The sequence below is a fragment of the Hipposideros armiger genome, unplaced genomic scaffold (genome assembly GCF_001890085.2).
Source record: "Hipposideros armiger isolate ML-2016 unplaced genomic scaffold, ASM189008v1 scaffold_580, whole genome shotgun sequence".
Classification (NCBI taxonomy): Eukaryota; Metazoa; Chordata; class Mammalia; order Chiroptera; family Hipposideridae; genus Hipposideros; species Hipposideros armiger.
The window spans coordinates 574,130-581,442 of NW_017731930.1; the positions used below are offsets into that span (position 1 = coordinate 574,130).

Genomic DNA, 7,313 nt, shown 5'->3' on the forward strand with positions numbered 1-7,313 from the left:
GTGTGTGTGTGTGTGTGTGTGTGTGTGTGTGTGTGTGTGTTGTGTATTTCTTATTATATCACAATCATATAATAGAAAACCAAGACTCTGGCTTTGGGATCATAAATAAGATTAATTCTAACTGAATTAATGAATGCTGAGAAAGCATTCATGAAGATGGGCCCCAAAGGACAGGTAGTGTAACCACAGAACCAGCTCAAAATGGTCCTATCCTGTTTAACACGATACTGAGTTGCTCTTCAGAGACAACAGACAAAAACCCCAAGTCATGCAGCAGAGAACTTTGACTTCCAGCTGCATCTGGAATTAAAGTCTTACACCCCTTCCCCCATCCCCACCCCCAACTAAAGGACCAGGACATAACCTGATCTTGAACACTGGAACCCTTTCAGAAGTGAAGGGTCTGTAGTCCTGGAAGATGCAGTGCTGACACCCCTTTACCATAAATGGCCAAGTTTCAAGTCATCCGATAAAAACTTGCCCCACCAGCACTTCCACATACAGGTTACCCCTCACCCCTTAAAATCCCTTAACCTAGTCCAGAGAGCAAGATGGATTTTAAGCACTATTAGGTCTCCCATCTTCTCAGGAGACTTCTCAGGAAAAACCTTTGACCTTCCCCTAACTACCTAAAAGAATTTAGATAGAGAACCTGCTCCAGGAGGGAGCTATCATCATAGATAACTATAGTCTAATATGAACTAGCATGCCATAGGGAGGAAATGTCCCTTTGATCAAAGTCCTCTTTGTGTCTCATTGTTAAAGACAGCCCAGGTTTTCTTTACCAAACATTTGCTTTCATCTCCACGTGAATTGCCTTCCTGCCTTTTGAAGTTCCAAACCATATGCCCTCCTTCTTCTTAGCTCCTCGGCAAGTAAGCCTTAATTGCCTGATATGTCTTCTGGTCCCATATTCTTATTCTTACATATAGACATACCGTATTTCCCCATGTGTAAGACGCACCCAGTTTTTAGACCCCCAAATTTTTGAAAAAGGTAATAATTTGGTTATTTTCCCCTGTTAATCTGCCTCATGTCAGTTTGATTATTAGACTAGCCGGAAGAACTTAGAAGGGTAGAAAGACTATTATTGTCCTCCCCAATAGTTTGTTTTTATTTTGTTTGTTTGTTGCAAGGGGTCATAGGAAGTTTTTATTTGCTGGCCTTGCATGAAGAGAAATTGTCCAAATTTACTCATGGAGGTCCACCATTACCTATTAATGTTTTCATTGCTGTCTGTGTCGTTGAGCTAAGAATCCCTAAAACTCTGAAAGTCTCTCAATTCCTTGGTGGATACACACAGATAGTACTGAGAAGTCTCAATGCTAAGGCCATGCAAGCCTTCTGGAGGCTTCCTAAGCTATCAGATAAAGAACAGGGTTTGGAGGAGAAGTAAAGGTGTTTTTTTGTGGCCTTATGCCTGTTACACAAACACCAACATATTTGGTGATTGATTGCTCCCTGATTCAGCAGATTCAGCTAAAAGCCTGAGATACGGAGAAAGGTGCCACATCTCTTTAATACATAGTTAACCACTGTTTTATCAGAAATGATTTTGTACTGCTCTATTTATCATTTACAGAAGAAAAAAAGAAAAAAAGTTAATCTAAATCTCATTCTCTGTGTGCAAGTTTGTTAAAACTTAGTGAACGTTTAGTAGAAGCTACTGAAGGTGAACTGATCGCTGGGAGGGGGAAGGAAGGAATTCAAGTGTGAAGGAATGCTCTAGCAAGCCAGCAGTTACCCACAATGCACACACAGCCCTTCTCTAAGGACTTTAGTTCCCAGTATTGTCATTAACAGCCTTTCTGAATTGAAGATTTACATATTCCAGCTACTAATTAAAGTTCAGTAAGTGTGTTATGCAGAATTGGTTCAGTGGAAGTGTTAACAAGCCATAATTGCAAGTCATTCTCCTCTTATCTACCTTGCACTGATCTACATCCAAGGGCAGCTTTTTTATTAGGGCTTTCCTAATAATTTCAGCTCCCATCCATCTTTCTCTCACTTCAAAAACCTAGTCTCTTTGCCACGCATTAGGCACTTAGTCATGTGCAGTCTCACAATAATATTTAAATTTTCATGTCCTGTCATACCCAAATAGATGATCAATTTCTTGAGTTCTACACTTTGTATTTACCATAGCTGATTTTATAGCCCATACAAATAATAGGTCCTCAAAATACTTGTTAAGTATCTCTTAATTTAATAAAATTGAAAAAATCACTTACCCTGATCCCCCAAAGATATGGGGATTTATTTAAATAAACGCCCACCATGATAAACTTAGAAAGGGTTTTTTTTTTTCATTTATCATCATGCCAGCTGACAATAAGATTCTCAGCCTTGCTGCTGGCTTTGAAACCAGAGGTTTGCATTCAATATATTTAAGCAAATTCTGGAATACCAGGGCCAAATGATCTATCTGCCAGGGGCTTCATCCTGTGCACAGCAGCTTACCTGGTGGGTGCTGGGTAACACACGGTAGAATGATGGCTTTGCCTCTCTCCTCAGTGACTCTGGACAAGTTTCGAAACCAAGGTCACCAGTGCCCTAGGCTGGTGGGCAGGGCACACCGAAGACAGAGAATTCCCCACTTGCTGAAGCAGAAATACACTTCTGCTAACCCCAGAACAAAGAGGAGGATGCTTCTGAAAAGCCCGCCTGCTGCTAGTTTACAGAGGTAAACAGTTACTTGAAATGTCTTGGTTGTTTTTTATTTTTATTTTTTTCCCCACAGGGGGAAAAGGGTATTTCAATGATCAGTTGGTCTTAATTATTTTTGCTCTGAATAGGAGATAGCTAAAGCTCCTGACAGAATTCCAAAGCTGAAAGGGAGGAAATGAAACCACTTGCAGTTGCATCTGGCTGGCTGAGCACCTGCTGTCTGCCAGGCTGTTCACCTCCGCTTGCCCGGGTGGTGTCCCTGTGGGCCAATCACTCCCTCCGCTACTGTCAGGTGGCTGCTTTCAGCTTCTCCCCAGAAGTCCTTTCCCAGGCCATCTGGAGCTGGGGAGCAAGCTTCCATAATCCTTGCCAGAATTCTGCTTTGAAATCTGCCCACTCCTCACTTTATCCCCAATCCTGGTCACAGGGCCTAAAACTTGACCTTAACTGCCAAGAAGTAATATTCACTAAGAGATAATGTATCTAAATGTTTAAAAGTTTATAGGAATTGATGTCCTTTAAAATTGAGAAATAGTACCTCACCCTGGACTCACAAAGTGTAGAGTTCCCCAGTTTTAGTGTAAACAGTAGGTCAAATGCCAAAAACTCATCAAAGCCAGAACCTGAATTCATGTGAACATTCCTTTCTGCCTCCTCCAGCCAGTCACTAAGTCATACGAATTTAACTTTCCATATATTTCTTGAATCACCCCCTCCTCTTCATCTCTAGTCAAGTCCCTAAACATATCTTTCTTCTAACCCAGGTTTCATTCTTTACCCAGAGCCATTCATCTAAGAAGCGAATCTGACATTGTCACTCTGTTGCTCTAAGCATTTCAGTGTCTCCTCCTTGTCTCCAGTTTGTATCAAGCTCTCTTGTCAGTCATTGCCTCTCACTTTGCGTTCTGGTGAGATGCTGATGGTCCTCCATCTCCACCAGGGTCTTTCACTCCTCGGTGCCTTACCTAATGCTGTTCACTCCATTTGGAATGCCCCTCCCTTCTTTATTCACCTCACACCTCCTTTAAGACTCAGTTTAGGCATCGTTTCCTCCAGCAATTCTTCCCTGAGACCTCATATAGGGTTAAATGACCTCTGTGTCCCTGTGTGTAACCATCTTATCATCTGCTGAACTATAGTCACTATACACTTTTTAAATCAGTCTCCTTCACTTCCCTGAGAAAATGCAGAGAGCATTTTTGTATCTCTGGTACTGGGTTCATGGTAGGATCTCAATATATCTGCTAAATAAATGAGTGATGCTTAACAGAAATGTTGTTGAATCATGATATGAAAAAACAAACAAACAAACAAAAAACCTATCCTGTGAGGCTCTCACTCCAACGAGAAACACAGAAGTACCCAGACCTCTGACCCCGATGCTGTGAGGTATTGTGAGGAGGGTCCTGAGGAAGGCAACAGGGTCCCAAAACAGTTGCCTTAATGTCACAAATGCCTCCATTGTCATAATGGCCTGTCATATCTGGCAGCTCCATGAGAAAAAAGGTGAAATTGCAATGCTGCTCCCAATACTTAATTCTGACGGTTGATTAATGACTACTTGCCTCCCAGGAAAATAGGCAGATGCAAACCAAAGGTGTATCAGAGACCTGGTTTTCCTCCCCAAGAGACCCAGGTCCCTGGAGGAGTAGAAACTTCCATTTTTAGGTGGCTGCTACCTGTGAGTGGCAGATCAGAGATGAGCTGAGAGCAGAAAAGCATTTTAATCATTTTGATGATAAAACTATAATTGTTGTTTTGGAGCACTGTTTGGAAATTGTGGCATTTACACTACTTGTTAGTTGGTTTTTAGGCACATGCAAATTGTTTATAATATTTTACATTTGTATATCACTTTGTTACCATGATCTCCCTCTCCCTAAGGATGTGGAAAGCCCAGAACAAGGTATTATAAGTTGACACATGGGGGGTGAAAAAAAAAGCTGGGGAAGAAACTGGAGCCAGAGTTCAGTAAAAGTGGGCGTACAAAGTGCTAAGCAGAGCTAGGTGAGGGTGGGTCCGGTGTGGCTTTGAAGGTGAGATAGCTTCCCTGGAGGGAATATGTTACTCATAAACCGTTTAAAGCGTTTTGCCTGGCTGGCATTGGCAAAGCAGTTAAACGGCTATGGACAGACATGACATACTTTATTGGCCTTTCCAGTTGTCTTCAGTGGAGCCGGTGCTATAGCATAAACTACAACTAAGGTGGGGTGGGGGGTGGGGGTTTGCTGAGAATAGGGGAGAAATTGATATCTTTAAGGAGAGACGCTAACAAGTAGACCAAAGAGAGAGTGGAGGGGTGGCCAGACCCTCCCTGACATACTCCTCCATGGAGAGGGACATTGTCAGAAATCTCTCCACCAGCTGAGTCTACCCTAGTGTTTTTTCTACTTGGGGGAGTGAAGCACCAATATCCACTACTAAAAACAAACAAACAAAAATACCATTACTTAGGGAACAACCTTCAGCAAGCAGAGTTCTCAGTTGGCCTTTGGTGATTCTGAAGGGGAGCTGTGAAATGCAAGCTCAAGTGTAAATGTAGTAATTTAGCCAGCATCTTAGACCTATCCTCAAATATGCATCATCCAAAAAGTCATTTTTATACTTGTATACCTGAATAACATCTGGAAGAAAGGGAGAGAACCACACATAGAATATATGATGGTGGTGGTGGTGGGGGGTGGTTAGCTCAGTTGGTTAGAGCGCAGTGCCCATAACACCAAGGTTGCCGGTTCGATCCCCCCATGGGCAACTGAGATGCACCCTTCACAACTAGATTGAAACAACTACTTGACTTGGAGCTGATGGGTCCTGGAAAAATACACTGTTCCCTAATTTTTAAAAAAATGTTAAAAAAAATTACAGTTAAAAAATAACAAAAATAAATAAAATATATGATGGCAATTTTAAAAATAGGTTGTAGAAAGTTCTTCAGTTTAAAAGCCTAAACATGAAAACAAANCCAGGTTGAGCTGTTGTTCAGCATCTTAGCTGTGGAGGGCAGTGTCACTGGCCCTCATATGTGGGATCCAAACCGGGGCCCTCTGGCGTCCCAAGTCAGCTTTTAACCAATGCACCACTCGGCCAGCCCAGAATTGGCAACTCTTGGTATTTGTTTCAAAGTGTAGCACACAGACTGGGGACGTAGCACAGGGCACGTAACATGCCACAGAGCAGTGCTGAGTGCTGTCTGCTGTGCACCTCATCCTCTTGGTGATTTGCCTCCTATTGCTCGTGCCTTTGTTCAGGTTGCAGGGCTAAGTACAAAGAGAGGTATAATGTGGCCGAACTAACCAGACACTATTATGTCTAACACTATCTTCATCTTTTCCCAGCCAATTGTCCCAAACTGGCATGGTTGCATGAAATCACTGTCTGAACTTATGTGAGGGTGCAGGGCCTGGATGGTGGGAACAATCAGATGATGGGTTCTAATCCCTTTGTTACTTGGGCTGATCAAGTGACATCTATGTGTCCCCTTTTCCTCATCTGTAAAATGCAATTCTCTTTGACCAGACCTCATGCTCATCTGTCTGGACTTGCTTCCCATTAACCTCTCATTTAAATCCTTTGTGCCAACCATCCCAAACTCTGTGTCATGCGTGCTTTCTGGGTCTTTTTCCAAGTTACTCTTCTTCCTTACACAATCTTTTCTCATGATCTAACTCAGTGCTGGAATTTACCTAAAGGTTGAAAAGTGGTTTTTGAGTGAAAAAAAAAGAGAATTCTATAGTATAATGAGTATTTAAATTTGTAGTAGGAAATTTGTACTAGAAAGATACTAGGAGATTTAAGATATAACAGTGGAAAAAGACATACGAAATAGGTGTGATATAACACAGGATATGATAGATTATTGAAAGAGAAAGATTCTCTACTTACAACACATCTGACACTAACTATTTTGGAGTCAGTGCAGACCCCACAGATTAAGGGCTCAGTCCCACAAAACTGACCCCATTTTAGATACCAATCTCAAGTCCTCCAGTACTTCTGATTGACCAGCAATAAACTGGAGGTTCCCATGACCTCCTCTTCAGGCTTAATAATGTTCTAGAACAGCTCACAGGTAAATAGTTTATGTGCTCTTATCAATTTATTACTGAGGATATTTTAAAGGATACAAATAGCAAGATGAAGAGATATATAGGACAAGGTCCAGAAGGGTCCTGAGCACAGGAGCTTCTGTCTCCATGGAGATTGGGTTATGTCACCCTCCTGACACATAAACACGTTCTTTTTCACCAACCCAGAAGCTCTCTGAACTTTGTTGTTTAGGGTTTTATGGAGGCTTCATTATGTAGGCACGATTGATGAAATCATTGGCCACTGTTGATTAAGTCAATCTCCAGCCTCCCCTTCTTCCTCCTTGAAGGTCAGGGGGTGGGGCTAAAAGTTCCAACCCTCTGATCACCTAGTTGGTGCCCCTGGAAACCAGACCCCATCCTCCAAGACTCACGTCATTAGCATAAACTCAAGTGTAGTTGAAAGGGGCTTATGACTAAAGAAAGATACTCCTCTCACCCCTACCACTCAGGAAATTTCAGGGGTTTAAAAAGCTCTGTGCCAGGCACTGGGGACAAAGTCTCTCTCTCTCTCTCTCTCTCTCTCTCTCTCTCTCTCTCTCTCTCTCTCTCTCTCTCTCT

General features: G+C 42.2%; 1 protein-coding gene across 4 annotated transcripts in view; it reads right to left on the bottom strand.

The window, feature by feature from the left end:
• Positions 1 to 7,313, bottom strand: part of LOC109371551 (KDEL motif-containing protein 2) — a 109,722-nt gene that overhangs the window by 80,218 nt on the left and 22,191 nt on the right. The window contains exon 1 of one of the 4 annotated variants that reach the window (XM_019624116.1): positions 2,461 to 2,868. The exons of the other annotated variants lie outside the window; for them this stretch is intronic. The gene's annotated coding sequence lies outside the window, so the exon portion shown is untranslated. Of the gene's footprint in view, positions 1 to 2,460; positions 2,869 to 7,313 lie in introns of those variants that run through there. 4 annotated transcript variants of the gene reach the window in all.